Below are 18,560 nucleotides of genomic sequence, written 5' to 3'. Positions count from 1 at the left end.
CAACCTGCGGCCCAGAAAAGAACGCGGAACCCCAGGTGAACATGGTAGGTGATAGGGAGAGACTTGAGTGATAGGGTACAGACCTGCTCTACAAACGTCTTTTAGATGCGTTTCTGGGGTACTGAGCGAGACACTGGACTGAACACGCTGAGAGCCTTGAACATTTGCTTGCTCTGTTCAGAAAAAAAGACTGAATTTCTTGTATAAAGAGGCCCAGGTGGCATATTCTTCAAGGGTTGTGTGAGAACATAACTCCAACATGAGAAGCTTGCTTTGGTATTGTTTGTGATGAACGATAGGAGCTTGCCTGTGAGGCTCTAAACGGACATAGGAAAGAAGCACCCTCTGGCAGGTTGGACTGCATCGCCCTAGTTTATTTTTGGACTTTTAGTTAGTGTGTATCCCTTTGCTCGTTTCGTTCCTGAAGAGGAACGTCCTTTTGTACTATGCTATTTCCCTGCTTCCTTTTGTACTTTGCTAGTTGGACTCAACATGTTAAAATTGCATTTATAGTTAATATAGCGATATTGCTAATCACAGTAATGGGAGTATTCATATATTTAGAATTTCGCCACCCTATGCATACTGTTTTAGGAACAACTGCCCCACCTCCGAAACATGTGTTTTATACTTTAGCCCCACATAAGGAAAGGCATCGTTAGACTTATGTGAAAAATGTATTTGTTGAAATGCTTCATCAAGCACACAGTGCTATCAATACTACAAAGTGTTGGGTTTATGGTCTTTTACCATCTGTTATGCACAATCACGACTTATTCATATCCCTAGCCTTGTCTCATCTGGGGACTTGCGAGACTTGGTTTAAATTACTTTCAATGATGTATCTGCATTATACTGTGGACACTCAAAGGTTTTCGGAAAAATATTATGAAATGATTTTAGCATATATTGAGGCTCATCAAGGATTCGACCCTGATGGGAATCATGGAGAGGGAAACTTAGACCTGAATGAATGTATGAATGCGTATACAACGCATGAAAATGCCACTTGGTTGAAAAATTTGATTTTGGATTTTGTTGAGTTTAATTTCACTCAGTATTTTCGACATTTTCAAGATCGTAAGGTTACTGAAGAAAGGGCTATTCCAGTGCCTATACTAAATAGTACCTCTGTGTTCTGTGTTCAGGGAGTAGGGTACATATCAGTAGGAGAGAGCCGATGTAATTACACTTATTATTTGCATACTTTTAGCAGCCCTCCATTGTTAACCCCTCTTAATGTATATTTTGTCTGTGGAGGAAATGCCTATACTTGGCTTCCACGAGGTTGAGCTGGACGTTGTTACTTGCCCTTCCTGTATACTCCTGTCTATATTGCCCCTTCTAATTATCACAAGGATCACCGATTAGATAAACGAAGTGTGCTTGTTAAGAAAAATCAAAGAGATATAGATGCTACCGATATGGATCAAACAGATACTTAATTGCAGCATTTTACTGACATCATAAAATGACAGGACCTTCTAGCACAGCGGTCCACTCAGCATCAGTAAATGGGCGGCGAAGATCCCCGAATATTTACCTTTCATTAGGGATAATAAAATGTATCTTTGGGCAACTAAGCACACAAACCTTTTTTCGAAAGCTTTCAAATGAATTGAAAAGCGTGAGCATATGACAAAATTCTTTACTCCACTAACAAATTCGATCTTCTCTGATCCTGATGTACATGTACTAACGTTCAAAATTAATCAGGACTAAAGAATGTTTGTAGATGACTTGACCAAAAGGCTAAGGACTGAGAACATAAAGGAAAGTAGGGGAAGTACATTGAGGGAAATTGAAGCACAAGGGAAAGGACACAAGAAAGGTCCACATCCTAGATGTCTAGATCTGGAGATGAGAGGGATGTTAGACATGTTGCGCAGGCAAGAGGAAAATGAGACTGTAGAAGATGCATGCTAGAGCGAATGTGAACATAGCTATTAGGTTAAAGATAAAGTTTTCTCAGAATTCAGAATAAACATTAGAGGAATATGTTATGTGTGTGGTAAGTAGGCTTTTTTTCAGTTGCCGCTCACTTGGGTAGGAAGTTGGTATGTAGCTTTCATTTTTCTGTAAATGTATCACAGAAATAATTTAAATGCAGGACCTGACATATTTGGCACAGAACAAACATTGCTTTGGACAGATAATGTGCAATATTTTGGTGCACTAATACCCTCAGTGGGAACAACTGTAAATGATGTCAAGATTAGGAGGCTGTCAACCCTACTGGATACACTAGTCACTAATACCCCACGAGCCCTAACTGACACTAACAAAGACGCCTGCAAAAGAGCTATTTGAGAGACTAATGGGCAAATACATCAAAAATCGGTTAAACAAGTCCTTATTAGTGAAAAGTAAGGAATCGCAAATAAGGACTCGCATACCGCAACGCATCAACAGATTCGGTATTAAATACCGAATCGCAAAAAATTGCTAAATAAATCGATAACCACGATTGCGAGACTCCAAATTAAAGAATAGCAAATACTGAATTAGCAAATACCGAATCTGTATTTGCGATTTCGGTATTAGCGAATTCGCAAAAAAAAAAGTCGCATCGGAAGCAGGTTAGTGACATCACAAGCAGGAAGTAACACAGCCCATGCTTCATTCAGTGCCCTAAGGAGCTCAGAGGAGGAGGCAGAGCACAGGAGCTGAGGAGTGATACAGTGACATCACAAACCAGCTATTGCACAGCCATCCAGGATGGAGAAGGATGCACCCCAGGACAAGGACACGCCCAGGAAGAGGAAGCGAAAGTTTTCTGATAAAGAACTTGAACTACTCATCGAGGGGTGAGCAGCAAACATGACAGGCTGTTTGGCAAGCTGTCCCTAAAGGTGCATGAGGCAGAGAAGCGCAAGATCTGACTGCGCATCAAGGAGAGGGTAAATGCTGTAGACGTTCTGAAGAAGAGGTGGTATGATCTCAGGAAAAGGGCAAAGCAGAGGATTGCAGAAAGGGTGAAGGATGCAGCTGGCACAGGAGGGGGAACATCCAACGTCACACCAAACACACCCCTCGAGGACCTCGTTGAGACTACCATTGAGCCTGAAGCTGTTGTGGGGGTCACCCAATTGGACACTTACGGCGCTGCGGCAGGAAGACAAGGTAAGATGCATGCCAGTGCAGATACGCAGCGTGTTGTCTACCCCTGCCCATTCCCCCAGGCCAAACACAGTGCACATGTAGCCGTGCCTAACGGATATACCCTCATCAGAGTGTTGCATCATGGGAATTGTAGTCATATCATGAAAGTGTGCATGTCTGATCCCTGATGGTAATAAAATGAGACCAGCAGCACATGGCCAATTGTCAGTCCAAATATGTCCTTTATGTAGATGAAAGTATGCAACACAGATACATCCTGACAAAATAATAACAATGCACTGTTTCACACACAGATGCATCACCCCTGGATTAAGATGACAGTGGACACCTCATAATCTCTGAAACCCCAGTAGTGACCGATGCTGAGACTCCGGAGGGACGTCAACCCACGACACCACCAAAACCATCACCACCACCACCATCACCACCACCGCTGACAAACCCACCACCACCACCACCACTGCGGACAACAACACCAACACCACCACCACCGCGGACAACAACACCAAGCCGCAGGGCAAATGTCCCCTCCCTGCAGGTGATGGAGACGGAGCAGAGGCCAGCAGCCACAAATTTTCCACGGCAGTCAGTCGTCACTCCGCCAGCTCAAACACCAGCACGTGTCCGAGTCCGACACAGGGCAGGCCCCTAGGTAAACCTGCAGAGAGATCTTCGGATCCAACACACCGCTACGGTGTGGTTGAGATACGGATGCTGCAGGTCCAGCGGCTGCAGGGGAGACACATGGGTGCTATAATTATTAATATATCAAAATTGGCAAACAAAATTGGCACCATGACTGACGCTGTGCGTGAGATGACCACAGCTGTTGCTGAGGGTAACAGAGACATGAAACTGTGCCTGCAGGATCTCACACGTGCTGTCATAGCAGGGCAACAGAGCGAGCGCAGGAGGCATCGGCAGAACATGCTCCGTTCCAATGCCTCCATTAGGGCCATCACAACTCTGTGCAATAGCACAGCTGTACTATCACGCAGATCTGTGTCCCTGTAGGTCGACTTGGGCCATTACTGTGGAGATGTTACAAATTCCTTAGAAAAAGTGACCACTGCAGTGGAGCATCTGCTGTCTGGGACTTTTAGTGCCATCAGTTTGGGATTGGAGGAGGGGAGTGAGGCTGCTTCAAACGTCAGCAGCATCTCTGTGCCGGAGGCCAGCGAGAGGAGGCGCAGTGCGAGCAGCTCCACAGCCACTGACACACATCGCGGTGATGTGGAGGAGTCACGCGACATGAGGCAGGGGGTACGTGGGAAGCGCAAATAGCCATGTTCCATTGGCTCCCTGGCCATGGTGACGCAACCATGGCCACCTATTCTACCACAAGATACTCCTGTGATGACAACGGACATGTATCCCAACCTATTTTTTTAATCTGCGTCATGTTGGCGTCTCATTTTTATGCACCTGACAAGTGCTCATGTGCATTAAACATTTGCAAACAAGATCATGTTGATCATGTTGTGATGTCTCATTCATACCTGTCTCAGAAGTGATGTCGTGTGATGTATGTCCGCCTCCTTTGGCCTTCAGCTGTGTTAGGCATGTGTGCCTGTTGGTGTTGTGGGGGGGGGTGCTGTGCACATAAGTCGTCCTCTCCATCTACCTCTATTGGTATCCCCCGTCTTGTGGCAATGTTGTGCAGCATGGCACAGACCACTATTATCCGGCAGCAGGTCACTGGGTCATACTGCAAGGCACCTCCTGTCTTGTGTAGTATCCGGAAGCAACTCCTGAGGATGCCAAAGGTTCGCTCTACCACATTCCTGGTGCTGATGTGTGCTGTGTTGTAGCGCTGCTCCTGAGGTGTTGCTGGGTTGAGGTAGGGAGTGAGGAGATATTTCCGCAAGGCGTAGGCGCTGTCACCTGCAGGGTGGGGAGAAAATGGTTAGCAGCATGAATACAATTATATATGTTAGGATGGAGTTAATGATGAGGCATTAGTATGTACCTAGTAAGTATCCCTCCCCAAATTCACCGTGGATGCCACTGTGTCGGAATATGTATGCGTTGTGTGTGCTTCCTGGAAATTGGGCTACAATGTCTGTTACGATGTCCTTGGCATTGCACACAACCTGCACGTTGATGGAATGATATGACTTCCGGTTGCGGAAGATGTATTCGTTGGCTGAGGGGAGACAGATGGGGACATGCGTGCAGTGAACGCATCCTATCACATGGGGAAATTGTGCCACCTGGTAGAACTCCTGTTTGATGCGGTTCAACTGCTGTGGGGTTGTGGGGAAGGTGATGTGGTGATGTATCAATGTCAGCATGTCATCTAGGAATTTGTGGAAGAAGCGTGAAAGTGCGCTCTGCGACACGCCTAGGACTTCTGCTATGACCCCCTGGAAGCTTCCAGACGCCAGCAGGTGCAGGCTGCATAGGACCTGGACATGGGCTGGGATGGCGTTGGTCCTACAGGTCTGGTGCTGCAGCAGTGGTTCCAGGTCAGCAATGAGGCGCATGATCCTAGCCCGGTTCAGTCTGTACTTGTCGTAGATCGATTCCTCTGTCTGGCCCAGCAATGTGATGCGCACCCTGAAGAAGGAATTACAGTTGCAGTTAGCTGTTTCGGAAGAAAGGGATAGGATTCCGTTACTTGAAAAAGAGCTTCTGCAGCTACAGACAGGGTTTAAGGCACGAGCTGATAAGGTAAATAAGGATAAGTGGGAAGTAAGCAAGCTTCACAATTTTGAATATGGAGAGAAGTGCGGCTCACTCTTGGCATGGAAGGCTAGGACAGAGAGGAGCAGGAATAACATCAGCTCGCTAATCCAGAGAGATTCTGGGATGCCCCTAACAGAGGATGTCAAAATCAGAAGAGAGGAGCTTTATCGTGAAGAAAATAGATGCGGGTCGGAGGAGCTTGAAAAGTGGTGGGATCTGAGAGAGCTACCCCAGCTGAGTGAAACAGATATAGCTTTCCTAGGTACAGAGATTACTGAAGGGGAAATATGGGCCCAGATAAAAAAGATGTCTAGGAATAAGGCCTCTGGTCCGGATGGATTGTCAACTGAGGTGTATAAAGACAATTTGGAAGAAGTCTTAACACCCTTATTGACGCTTTTTAACAACATTTTCCTGCTAGGAGACCAAGCTCCACCTTCTTGGTCAGAGGCTACCATTAACTTGATAGCAAAGTCCAACAAATATCCAAAAAAAATAGAGTCATATAGACCTATTTCCCTACTCAATTCAGACCTTAAAATATACTCCGGTATACTCGCATCTAGGTTGGCAAAAATAATTAAATCTATAATCAATCCGGACCAGAGGGGGTTTATACCTGGCCGTCAACTCAACGAACTTACGTTCCAAGTTTTAGGAGCGATAGATATAGCAACAGACAGGGGACTGACACTTGCCATCGTTGCGATCGATGCAGCAAAAGCTTTCGATCAAGTGAACTGGTTAGTTCTTTGGAAAACCATGGCGAAGTTTGGGTTTCCAGGTATTTTTATCGAAGGCATTGTAACATTATATAGGAACCCCCGGGCCAAATTCTTGGTCAACGGTTGCCTTACAGACTGGTTTAACATCTCAAGGGGAACGAGGCAGGGTTGTCCCCTATCTCCCCATCTCTTTGATATTTATATTGAGCCCTTTGTCTGTTCCTTAAGATCAGATCCAGTAATCTTACCATTTAAAATAGGGGATTTGACGCTTAAGACAGCATTATATGCTGACGACCTTTTCCTATACACATCTAATCCGGCCGAGGCTATTCCTAGGTTGTTCGATTTGGCTGAGGACTTTGGTACTGTGTCTGGAGATAGAATTAACAAAGACAAAACAGACATCATGAGCTGGAACAACCTAACCCAGATACCAGAAGCTAAACAAAAAATCAGATACCTAGGAATTTATGTTACTCACAACCTGGACAACGTTCCGAAAGTAAGTTGGGAGATGGTGGTAAAGGAAGTGAGGAAATTATTGACCAGATGGAATACCCTACCGCTTAACATCTATGGTAGAGTTAATCTGGTCAAAATGATCATTTTGCCGAAAATTACCTTTCTATTTAACTCCATCCCCCTCAATTTCAATAAAAAGGACATTGCAAACCTCCAAGGAAGGTTTGGTTCCTTCATTTGGGCAACTAAATCTCCAAGGATCGCCTGGAGGAAATTGAGAAGGGGACTGAAATTAGGCAGGTTGGCTCTTCCTGATTTACTTCTTTATTGTTATGCCTTTCAGTTCAAGAATTTTAGACTTTTAGCAAATAAACTAGACTCTCCATCCCATGGAAGACTTTTTCTGGCTATGCTTTCAGATTTGCCACACGGTTTAGATTTTTTTCTCTACAAATTCGGAGATCAGAAGTTTTTTAAACAGGTTCGTCTGAAGCTCCTAAAAACAGCACTTAACATCTGGCAATCAATACGCAGAACATTAGACATACCCTATTACCATTCCCAAGCCCCAATTTGGGACTCCCAGGTACACCAGAATGCCTATTAGACCGACTGGCCCTACCATTGAGAGCGGCAGGTATTATAAAATGGGGAGACCTGTGTAATAACTCGGCACTATTAAGCTGGGAATCCCTTTCAAACCTAACAAAGGGCTCTATCACAAGGTTTAAATTTTATCAGTTGTCCTCCTGGTGGGGGAGGCAGCGTTGGGCCAATGATAAGGAAATACCACTATTGGAATCAATTGGCAGGGGATGGAAAGGTGAGGTTGCGCATAGGTACAACAGATTTGTGGGGGCTAAAGACAATCTAGGAGCTGAAACCATTAAGCTATGGGATAACTTTCCAGACCTTAATGCCGGGGAGGTACTGAAGGTTTGGACAGACTCCTTTACACTCTCCCAAAAAATTATAAAACCATCTAATCTCAGAAGAAACCACCTATTCACATTATATAGGGTCTATTGGACCCCGGCGAAGCTATCTAAGTTGTCAGCAGAAGTATACTTCAGTCCAAGATGTAAGTCTCCCGTGGTTGATGACAGACATATGTTTGTCGATTGCCCGGCCATTATGACCTATTGGAGTGAGGTGTGTGAATTCTTAGAAGTGGTATCATCCCCAATTGCTCTTAGCCCTAGATTGATTCTTTTTGGTCTCCCCCAAGATTATAATATTCGAAACTATACTTTACAGTTCATTTTCTATGTGATTGTTATTGCTAGGAGAGAGATCTGTAGAGAGTGGAAGTCTATAAACTCCCCCAGATTTGTAGACTGTCTGAGAAACATCATGGCGGTTAGTCGTTTAGATATGCTGTGTGGTGGAGAAAGCGCCAATAAGATCTGGTGTGCCTTGAATGCATGGACTGAGCGATAATATCCAAAGAGTCCAATGATTATGCCAGAGGTTAGTGGTCCTATCCTCCCAAAGTGGCAAGCTACATCGTGAATGGGAGCTGGCTCAGGAAACAACCTACCTCTGGGTGATCTCCATCGGCTATCCATAGACTCCAGGGCGGAAACAGCTGGTCTGTGTCAGTGGCCTGGAGAGAGCCTATCTAGAGTTGACATTATCTGGTGGCCTTTATGAGGACAAAAAAAAAAGAAAAAAAAAAATGTGATGCGCACCCTGAAAACCCTGTCCTGGATCATCCTCCTGCGCTGTGCAAGAGCGTTGATTCTCCTCCTCCTAGCAAGCACGTAGGGGGCAGCCATTTTGGTACACATACAGGGTCTGCAGAGGCATATTTGAAGGGTTTCTGATTTTCTGCACCTGTATTCTTTTTTTTTTTTTTCTTCCTTCCAACAACTTTACCTCCAGTTTGAGATTCCCCTTATTTTGCTCATGCAAAATAGCGATTTTGGGCATTTTCGTTATTTGCGAGTTTTGATGCATTTCATTGCGATTTTTAAATAGCGATTCAGTATTTCCGGGGGTGATTTCATTCTGGGTATTACCGATTGGCTAATTTGCGATTCAGTAATTTACTGCGGGGGTTATTTTGCGATTCTTTATTTTTTTAGGAATTGGGGTTGATACATTGGGTTTTCCGGTTTTGCGTTCGGTAACGGCCTGTTTTACCGATTCGCTATTTTACCGGGAGCTATTTTGTTTGATGCATCTGCCAGTAAGTTTGCAAAGTCCATGCAAGGAAATGCTGTGTACATCCCCAAAATAGATAACCAGCATAAAAGCTACATATTTATTTAATTAATTTCATTGAAATAACAAAAATTAGAATCCCAACCAATAGTGATCAAACATACTACCTCATGCAACAGCCCCATAGAGAGGTAGTATAGTTGGATATCAATACATATTCATTATCCACCTCGCCTTCCCGCTCCCCCAAAATGAAATCTCACCATTGTGGCATAAAATGTATTGAACCTGGTCTATTTGGCAAAAGGGATCCATCTCCACTCTGCAACAACCGCAAAATATATAGAGTTATAAAGGTGACTCGGATGCATGAAGGTTCCTAACATAATCTCGAAGAGGTTCCCATAAATCACTCAGTCTAGAGGCGGGTGGAAGCAACTCAGTATAGGACTGAGACAGTTCACTGCACATAATCATGTCCTTCAAACAACAACTGAAAACCGGATAACCTGCCCTCCCACAGGGCAATACAGCCCATCTCCGGCCTAAAAGGGATGCCATTGCAGTTTGAAAGCATATTACTTATATCATTAAGGTCACTCATGAGTGGAAGGAATTAGAAGAGACAGGTGTCTGGGAAGGAGTAGGTTCAGACTGAAGTTGGATTTGAAAGGCATTTGCCAAGGTAGGCGAATGGTTAGGAAGCATAGGTGGAGGATTACTAAAACTGCTTCAAACCCCTTCACTAGTAGTGTTAATAGGCGTTGCATGCATATTTCTTTTCTTAATGTTCTGTGAAAGAATTTCATTAACTAATGGGTTAAAATATTGGAAAGGATAACCGACAGCAACAACTGGGAGAAAAACTAAAAGGACCAACGTTGAATTTGGGGCTGTACATTAGTGACTATTATGATGACATGAAATAATTGGAAGGATCTAAAATAGAAAATCCATATTTACGACACACTGAGTAAGTGAAAACAAATAAGAGTGGATTAGCTGTTGACATACCTGTGAACTGCCCTGAATGTACATGTACCTACCTGATATTCACTTTCATAGGTTACTCTACAATGCTTCAGTGGCATGGTTAGGTGATCCGATTAATTTGGGGCATGCACACTGAGAGGACAGCAGGTATCGCCCATCACATAATGTGTATTTATAAAGCACACATTCTCCCAAGGGTATCTCAGCACTGAATAACAGATATTTATTATTACCTAACAGTACTCATTTTATCGACCTCAGAAGGATGAAAGCCTACGTAGACCCACAAGGATTTGAACCTGTGACCATGAGGTGGCACTCAGGATCCTAGAGTCGGCACATTAGTCCACTAAGTCACCAGACGCAGCGTAAAGGCCCTTGTAAATGTGCCATTACAACCTGGGTAAAAAAATGTATGTATTATCGGGGTTCATGCGGGCTTGGCACAGCATGGGACCATTTACACATGTATTGTCTGTGTCCAAGAGTACTTGTAGCCTACCGTTATGGAAGCTTATACGCTTGTTTTGGTGAAAAAGCAAGATACTCCACATAGGTCTGTGTATTTAGGCTTCTCCCTTTTCACTGCTGGAAGAATTTGGATCTTAGTAATGTGAAGTCTTAATAGGGTCCGTAGGGGGTTTTCAGCGTGACCTTCAGTGTCACAGAGGTCTGAGTTGTATCTTCTCCTGAGAGACGAATGGAGGATGCATCCAAGAACATTTAGTGAACAGAAGTGATAAGGGTCAGTCAAAATGTTACACATACGATGTGACAATGTCACACATAAGCATACCTCAACAATGAAATGTCACACATAAGCTAACTAAAAGCTTGGCAGGCCTGGACTGGTATCAATAATTCTCAAGTTCCAGTAACACACAACAGTGGTTTTGTTATTTCTGTCCTGCCACCCATGCAGCTGCATTCTGAGAGAGCCAGGACACACTAGGGTTTGGGAGACTGCTGCAAGAGTAAGAAGGCTGTGATAAATGCTACAACTTCACCCTTCTTTTCCCAAGAAGACTTTAGGGTTGAATTCAGTACATTTGAGTTTAGTCATTTGTATACACAGTTTTTATGTTTGGAATACTGATGAAGGGACTTATTTCTGTGACTATCCTGATCAAGACCACCAACAGTTGTGTTTGTGTCTGCATGTCCATCATTGAAAAATAGAAAGGGCATGTGCTGGCTGTAAACATAACTATCAAATTCAGTCACCAGCATTGCAATTGTATACCACTGGTCCTCTCTACAAATAACGTTGGAGATGATGGAGCTTATAAAATCAGAGAACTGCAAGAACATGTGGCATATTAGGGATTATATATAACAATTACAATAGCACAACACTATGGTCAAAGATGAGAAAATGTGGAATGATAATCACATGTTGTAGGGCATGAATCTCATTTTACATTTCTAATTATGTTTATTATGTTTATGTTTTTGAAAAATGATCTCCACATATATAAAGTATTATGACATTTAAAAAACATGTTTGTTCCACTAATGGCCAGCATAATTATATAGTACAATAATATCATTTTTCTGAATGTTCAAAATATCAATTGCCCTAATAGAAAAATCATTACAGTAAAAATTGTTGATAATGAGGAATTTTGTTTGGCCTGTCTTTTCCGGTCAGAGAAAGATACCTACAATCATATCAGTGCATTGATTTTCAAATTAACTCGGACACAGTACAAAATGGCCGACTCCATGTTCTGAGTGGTTTATTGTGTCTGCTTGTCCTTCTTCTCTGTCATTGTACTCCTGTCACGAGCAGCCAGAAAGACAGTTGAGCTCTCAGTGCGTGAGTGTGTGTGTGGGTGTGCGTGTGTGTGTGGGGGGGTGGTGTTTCTCCCTCAATGCACTGAAATTTGCCAGTTATGGTCCACGCCACACCTCACACTGCTCGCCATGCTCAAGACACTTATTTGCCAATGGTACAGAACAAATAAAAAGAGCTATGATGAAGCCAAAACAGCAAACAGCGCAAAGTAAGTCCATAAAAGAAAAACTTCACTGACTTTACGTGTTTGAGCCAGAACCACAACTCAGTTTTTAACTAAGTTTTTTATCAGTGAATATATAAACATCTATATGTTTGTAAAGAATCTGGATCGATCTCCCAGTATGTGGCACGCTCAGTTTGCAGATGCTTGCTCAAATACAACACACCTATTTTGCGCAGGAAGCATGTCATACTTCTCATTTATTTCAGGCCACATTTGCATTCCAAAAGATATATGGCATATTGTGAGTCACAAGAGATGCTTTTTTCAATTGTAATTGTTTGATTGTTCTTGTTTTCGATTTCTCCATTGTTTTTTACAATCCTGCAAGCTTTGGATGTTTTGCATTTTAAGAAGCCCCCTTGAGATGCTTCAAGCCAATTCTGATCATTTTGTGTTTAGTGGAAGTGGCTCCTAGTCGGCCAATCCCTCGAGGACGAGCTCTGCGGAACAAATTGATGATTTATGACCCAATTTTACTCAAATATCAGGAACAGGAACAGGATCTTGATAAATTAAACTTAAATGTTTCCAAAAAATGCCCCTAATCTGATTACTTTCCTTACCCTTGGTCTTATTTTTTCTCCTTTGATTTTGTTATACATTTTTATTTGTTGGTAGAGCGCACACTTGATCTAATTTTGAATAATGAGAGAGAAGGTGACCGGGCACGCCAACTATGACAACTAGAGTCTAAATATATTATAAGATTGCGAGCAATAATTCTATATGGACTGTACAATGAAGAAGAACTCTCCATGAGGCTATGTGGCCCGCTGATCAGTATTACCCATTCCCACTGGTGGTGCGGTACAGAAGAACCGCGAGTCCTCAACAGTCAGGCTTCACAGAACACATCCGCAGATGCTGAGAAATGAGCCATAGTCTTGTGCTGCAGGCATTGCGGCGCCTCTCTGGTGGCGCTGAAAGTCCTCCATGCTCTGTCATTGCCTTCATTCTGGCTTGCTCCCCATGGGGTCTCTCACTCAGCTAAGTGCTGCCTCCGGAGTTCAAGAAGCGTGTCTCGGGCCTTCTACCATAAAGGATATCAAGGAATTCAGGGTAGAAGGCTGAAAGGCAGGTTGCAATATTTGTGTGTGGCTAGCCACTTCCCCTTCATCAGTATTCACACATGTAGCGGTGATAATGACAACACACATTTTTTACCTATCCAGTCATACACTGATCACAAGACTTTTTGGGAAAATATTGTGCTGCGACATGGGAAAATGATGCTTTGTTTCAATATTCTAGACTGAGTTCCTTATCACTGGTTTCTGAAACCAAGAAAAGTTCAATCTGTGTCATGGAATGGATTTATAAGATACATGTAGTAAAGTAGATTATTAGTAGGTGGGGGTTTCACCTTCAGCTAGTAATAATACCACAGTCACTTACAGGTCCAGTCAAGTCTCAATAAATGAATCCTTGGTCAACCCTTAGTAGCTTGTCAAATCAGCAGTCAGGCTTAACTTAGGAGACATGCATGTGTAAAGCATTTAACATCACCAAAGCAGTAGATGAGTAAACAACTCAACAGAATACAAATCCAGCACCAATTTATAACAATAGCTAATATTGTTATTTTTAAAATGACACCAAAATGACTCAAATCCAATGAAGGAAGGGCAGACCAAAAATGATGCATTCTAGTGCCAAAAAGCTTAGAGCACCACTTGCAGCTACCTGGTCACACTGGATGGGACAAAGACAAAGTTTTAGACTGACCACGATGAAGAGCGGGTAAGATAGGATGAGTACTAGATCCTAGTTGAATGTTTACCTTTGAACTTCATTTTTTTCTTGTTGCATTTCTCTCACCGACTGCCTCATCAACGGGTCCTCTCGCTTGTCAGATCAAAATTTCAAGTTGATGATGGAGGCCTGCTGCATCATGATGCTTTGGAGAATTTCTGGAAGACTTAGTCCTCAACATCCACGTTGAGGAGCTACGGAGCTTTCAGTGGGACAAACCACAGCAGTCAGCAGATTTGCAAGTCGATGACCGGGCTTCATTTTCAACATCAAGCTGGTCTCCTCCTAAAGCTTTTTAGCAAAACTTTGAAGAAAGCATCCAGACTTTCAGTTCTTGTTACCTTTTTGGTTTCTTTGGGGTTAGAAGTGTCCAGTAGCACCAGCCAAGCGTTCAGAGACTCTGGATTGCATCTTGGCGGCTCCCACAATGCACCTGTACAGTCCAAGAAAGATCCAGTTGCAACTGGGCAGCCGTGGTGATTCTGTCTTTGGGCTTCCAGGTAACTTCTTCCAGCTCTGCTGTACCTGGTGCTGATTAGGGAGTGTCCTTTCATTCCTGTGAGTCAGACACAGACCTTTCTTTGTGAAACCTTGAGAGTGCAGCAGGTGCAGTACTTTTGAGCGCAGGCCTTCTGTAGTGCAGTCCAAGGGACCAGCAGGGCAGTCCTTCTTCTTTTGTTCCTGGCAGTGTTCTGAGGAGCTTCTGCAGCTCCCCCATATGCATCCTCTATTCTGGGCTGGCAAAAGATTGGGATCCCCCAACAAATAGGGGAAAAGTTACCTTCCTCTGCTATGACCACTTCCTGCAAAGTGTGGCATATTTCTGATCCAGAATGCACTGTTCTCCAAAAATCAAAATGGAGAAAATATTTCCTTTTTGTATGTGTATGTGTGTGTTTCTTTGTATCCCAACCTAAAGGCGTGGCTACGATCTGTCTACACTCCCTTGGAAGCCCTTCTCCTAATCTAATAAGGGAGGCTCCCATCTGACTGGGGAAATAGGAAAGGGAGCTGGCCTAGGTATAATGACATCTGTTCTCCTGCCTCTGAAGCCCAGCGTATCTCCCCAGACCCTTTTTTCTCCCTGGCTTCTCCAGGAAGCAAATCTTCTCCCACCAAATGGATGTATTGTTTCAGCCTCAGGCCTCTCCACACCTACTTAGGAAACAGCTTGACCCAGGCTGTCAAAGGCTGGCCAATCAGAAAACGCTGCTACAGGGCTGTCTTAGGTAACTTCAGGATTCTAAGTTCTATAGCTACTTTCCTGTAACAGGTATAACAAATACAACCTTGGAGAGCTGTTTGATCTAATATAACCATTATTTTTATACTTTAAATGATATTGTTAGCTAGCTAAAAAGAAAGGTTAGACTTTACAAAGTTTAATTAAGCCGTCCCATGTTAGCCTATGGGGCTAAAAGCACTACAATAGGATAAACAACATTGGGTGTTTTTCCCTACCAGAGCATATAAAACAGTTTATATTGTCCCTGCTTTTTACAACCAAGCACCCTACCCTTGACGCATCATCGAGCAGACCCTACAAGTAAATGATAAGTTATGAAAAGGTTGTTTTGTATTTTGGAAGTACTTTTAAATTCAAGGTCGAACTTGGACATCGTTTTATTTTAAAACAAGCATGGAATGACCTGCCAAGCTTTAAATTGACACCAGACACCATAGCAGTGCAGACTTAAGTGCATTAAGTCCCCTCGGGTAAACATACATTCTCTATCACATACAAGGGATTTGCAGGTAAATTGTCTTGGCCATTAGAATTATACCAATTACCATATACCTTTACAAGACAGAACACTGCCCTGGGTCTGCTTAGCAGAGCCCAGAGTACGTTCAGTCAGTAACAACCAGCAAAAATCAGAAATAGGGGTGATTAGGGCAGAATGGATGGCATTCCTATCCTACAATACATATATCACAGAATAGTGTAATTGTGACTAGCAGTGCTTTTATTTTTAAGCAATGGAATTCCTAATGGCTAAATAGATGTCAAAGATAAAACATAAATGTTTTGCTCTCGAGTCTGTGGGCAGATGGTTTCACCAGTGATATATCAGTTGAGAGGTAGTTCTGGGCATATTCCACCCATTCAAATAAATGGCTGGTCCCTGTCTTTGTGATAAAATAATGTGGCTCCCAGGATTAACAAAGACTGCTTTGGAAGACCCTTATCAGTGACTGTACACAGCTTTACCATTATTGGCAATCTAGTGCATGGAGCTGAGTCAAATGCAAGCACTGTAGATCTCCATTAAAGGGGTCTGGTGAACAAAGGCTCCAGTGATTAGGTTGGATCACACTCAACAGTTATTACAACAAAATAAGACCGCTTGCTCATTTGAGCTGAACACGGGAAATTATTCACCTGCCCTTCATCATACCCAGGTCCTTTAACAACGTGAAAAAGTCTTTAAAGTGACAAAGGTTGGTGAGAAAGCTTTTTAGATTTATGTTGAACACTGAAAAGTATCCAGTGGAACTCAAAATATCTTCTCAAAGGTCAGGGTCAGAATATGTGACACATCCAAACACTACGTCATAAACTAGTGCTCTATGGAGCTTGAGGAGCCCTTCAACACCCACAGACAAGATGTTTACCTGTAGTTAGGATCTAAGAACAATGTCCTCTGCCTTTATGATTGCTTTAGATCCAAATATTTGATTACAGCCAAGACTGTGCTGACCAGATCTGAGCACCTTGACTCAATGAGAAACCAATGATTACCACTATGAGTCTGGTCACAGGGACACTAGTACAAATGGCAGTGCCTGTGAACATATTCACCAGATCACTTTCCAATAAAAGGAGGGACTGAAGAAGTAATGACATTGTAAAGAGTAATTAGAAGAGAAAATAGAGACTAACTCACTGATTTGTAAAAGTAGTGAAAATGAGAGAGGCTGAGGTTAAGTGTAGTGGTGGTGACCGCTCGCTCGGGAGTGTGCACATGCACGTTGTTGCATTTTGAAGGATAGGCATATATGCTTCAGTAGACTGAAACTATTGATATGAAGATACAGAAATATAAGATCACATTGAAATTTGTGTTTAAAAGCAGCCATGTCATGACAGGGAAAGTATGTGCCCTTGTCCAAAGCCATGTAAATGAAGCAGGAGTGGACATGAGCATCTTCATCCCACTCTCCCCTGTGAAAGCATGACGTGAATTTCATTAATTTTTTATGTATGTTGTCACACTCAAAGGCTTTTTTAACACAGGGTAGTGGTAGTTTATCTGTTATCATAGACATACTTAAAAACACTCTATTGAGTTAAGAAGAATGATGTCAATCCTTTACCCCTTATTCCTCTTTTCTTTCAGTCTTCAAACTTAAATGGGGGAGTTTTGTCTGCTGATGGTAAATGGTTTGGATGGGAAAACAAGTGCCACATACTCTCTCACAATCTATACTTACATTGTTGATCATGGAGACTAATTTCCTCTTCAGAAAGATCATGGACATACTTAAGGAAATGCTTACCTTGTATTCTTATCTGCAAGGGGCATTACCTTCCCAGAGTGCAGTTTCAAAGGTCTATTTAGAGATTGAAAAAGAACAAACAAAACTTTAACATGTATTTATATTTGTCAGTCAAAATCTGAAAATAGGTTGTTGCTCATATACTGCTGCTCCCTGACATGGGAAAGTTACACTTAACGACAAAGTTGTATCCAGAAATGCCATACCATTGTTGTCTGTAACCATATGAAATTCATTCCCCGTCAGAAATGGATTTATAGTATGTAAATCATATATTACGTAACTATGACCATTACACATATTATTTTTTTCTTCTTTTTCATTGGTTGTGTTAGTTTACCATAACATAAGCAAATAAATTGGCATTAAGTTAATGATTGCGAACTTCCACTGACTTCATAAAGTCTCAGTATTAAAAGGTCTATGCCCTGCCCACATCTCTCCCTCGACATGGAGAAAAATGTTGCAACATATGAATAACTATTGACCTTAGGCAAGCTATAAATAGAAAAAGTTTGTTCTACACCCTTCACTCTTGTCATTCTTATGCATCCCAGAGCACAAATGGGAACAACACTGCTCATGTTGCATTTGTTTTCTGTAGCTTCAATTTACGATCCCAATGCAAACACAATGTCCATAATGCAATGCTCGTCACACTTTTTAATGCTGTAATCTGTTGTGCATATAATGAATGGCCCCCATATGACTAGATTTTATTTCTCAAAATTATTCAATAATATGCTAAGAACTTCTGACAAATACAAACAAACTGATTTGCAGCATTGCGTTTACATTTCTAACATTAGATTTATAACAAGTATAACATCGGAAGCAACCAAAACATTTAAACTAATGTCACAGTGTAAACGGGTATATTAAGAGAATTTACTATAATCAATGTTCCATCTTTCTTTTTTCATTCAATAAATCCCATATAGGAATTGATAACATATTACAAGAATAACAGCCAAAATGTGTGAGGGGCTGTAGAGGAGGTTACAAAATTGTGACAAATTTATTGATATTCATTATGCCAAAATGCCATCAGCACCACCTTTAAAGGGCTGGAACACCTCAAGTGCCCAACTGCATTTCTGATCGGTCTCTCACTCATGCCTAA

Source organism: Lissotriton vulgaris, chromosome 8 (genome assembly GCF_964263255.1).
Source record: "Lissotriton vulgaris chromosome 8, aLisVul1.2, whole genome shotgun sequence".
Lineage (NCBI taxonomy): Eukaryota > Metazoa > Chordata > Amphibia > Caudata > Salamandridae > Lissotriton > Lissotriton vulgaris.
The sequence above is the reverse complement of the archived record's forward strand: the minus strand, read 5'-3'. Positions refer to the sequence as shown.